This window comes from Hemiscyllium ocellatum, unplaced genomic scaffold (assembly GCF_020745735.1).
Source record: "Hemiscyllium ocellatum isolate sHemOce1 unplaced genomic scaffold, sHemOce1.pat.X.cur. scaffold_1187_pat_ctg1, whole genome shotgun sequence".
NCBI classification, from domain to species: domain Eukaryota; kingdom Metazoa; phylum Chordata; class Chondrichthyes; order Orectolobiformes; family Hemiscylliidae; genus Hemiscyllium; species Hemiscyllium ocellatum.
In genome coordinates, this window is record NW_026867700.1 from 75,117 (window position 1) to 76,578 (window position 1,462).

Here is a 1,462-nt window from a genome sequence, read left to right on the forward strand (position 1 = left end):
CAAAATAGGTAGACAGGGCAGTGAAGAAGGCTTAAGCCTCACTGGCCTTCATCAGTCAGGGCATTGAGTATAGAAGTTGACAAGTTATGTTGCAGTTAATCAGGATATTGGTGAGGCCACACTTGGAGTATTGTGATTCGTTTTGATCACCTTGCGAAACAAAGATGTTATTAAACTTGAAAAGAGTGCAGAAGACATTTACAAGAAACCAGGACTCAAGGTCTGAGTAATAAGGAGAGGTTGGACAAGCTAAGACGTTTTTATTTCGAGCATAAGAGCCTCGTGGGCGGGGTGGGGGGGTGTTGGGGCGGGCTTATAGATGTGAAGAGATCCTGAGAGGCATGGAGAGGGTGAATGCACTCAATCTTATTTCCCAGGATTGGGGAATTTCGAATATCAACATGCATTGAGAATCCCCATGAATACACGCAGCCTGCGTGGGAGTGCTCAAGGGCTCTAATTGCAGAGAGAACTTTAATTCTTTGGCGAAATGTGGACTAGTGTTCTCGCTGTAGACGAGCCTTTCATTGGATTGTTGAATCTGGCGGGTAACAACGACCCCTGCCCCGTGGAAACTCTATGGAAGCAAATTGATTTCCTCAAACTGACTGGAGTGTCACCAGGATTGGGCAGAAGCCAATCGGTTGCCGAGTGCTGGAGAGGGGATTCCTTGCAGCGCCAGGGACCTGGGTTTGAACCCACCCTCATGGTGACAGTGTGGATTTTGCCCTTTCCTACCCCTCCCCCACTCCCTGTCTACGTGGGTTTCCTCTGGGTGCTTCGTTTTCCTCCCATGTTCCAAAAATGTGCAGGCTAGAATGGATTGGGCGTTCGAAATTCAGGGATAAGCTGTGGGGGTTATCGGGTGGGTCGGGGGTGGGGTATGTTCTTCCGAGTGTCAGTATGGACTTGGTGGGCCAAACGGCCTGTATCCACAGTGATTCCCCCAACGTGTCTCCAGCCTGGCTTCCAGCTCCATCTCTCTGTGCCGAAGGTCCTCCAGTGTGTGTTTTCCCTAGTTTCCAGCACCCAGAACGTCCCACCTTCTGCAAATCGAAAGACAAGTCCCACCCTGCCCTCTCCCATGTGTGTTGTGTAACTGCTTAATCACTTTTAGTGGCCCAGCAAAGGCTAATAGCCAATTTGGCAAACCAGGAGGATGGCCTCAACCGCGACCTTGGGTTCATGTCACATGACAGGTAACCCCACTTCACTGTTATGCTCTCTCTCTCTCTCTCTCTCTCACTCACACACACACACACTTACACACTCACACGCTCGTGCAGAGCCTTTCCGGTAGACATGCTCTCTCTCAGACACACAATAATATGTCCCTCCACTCACACCAATGCATACATCTTCGCACATGATTATATTCCATCTCACACACACACTTTACCCAGCATGCACACGCACTTACACACACACTCTCTCTCTCATGCACGCACTCACGCATTTGGAG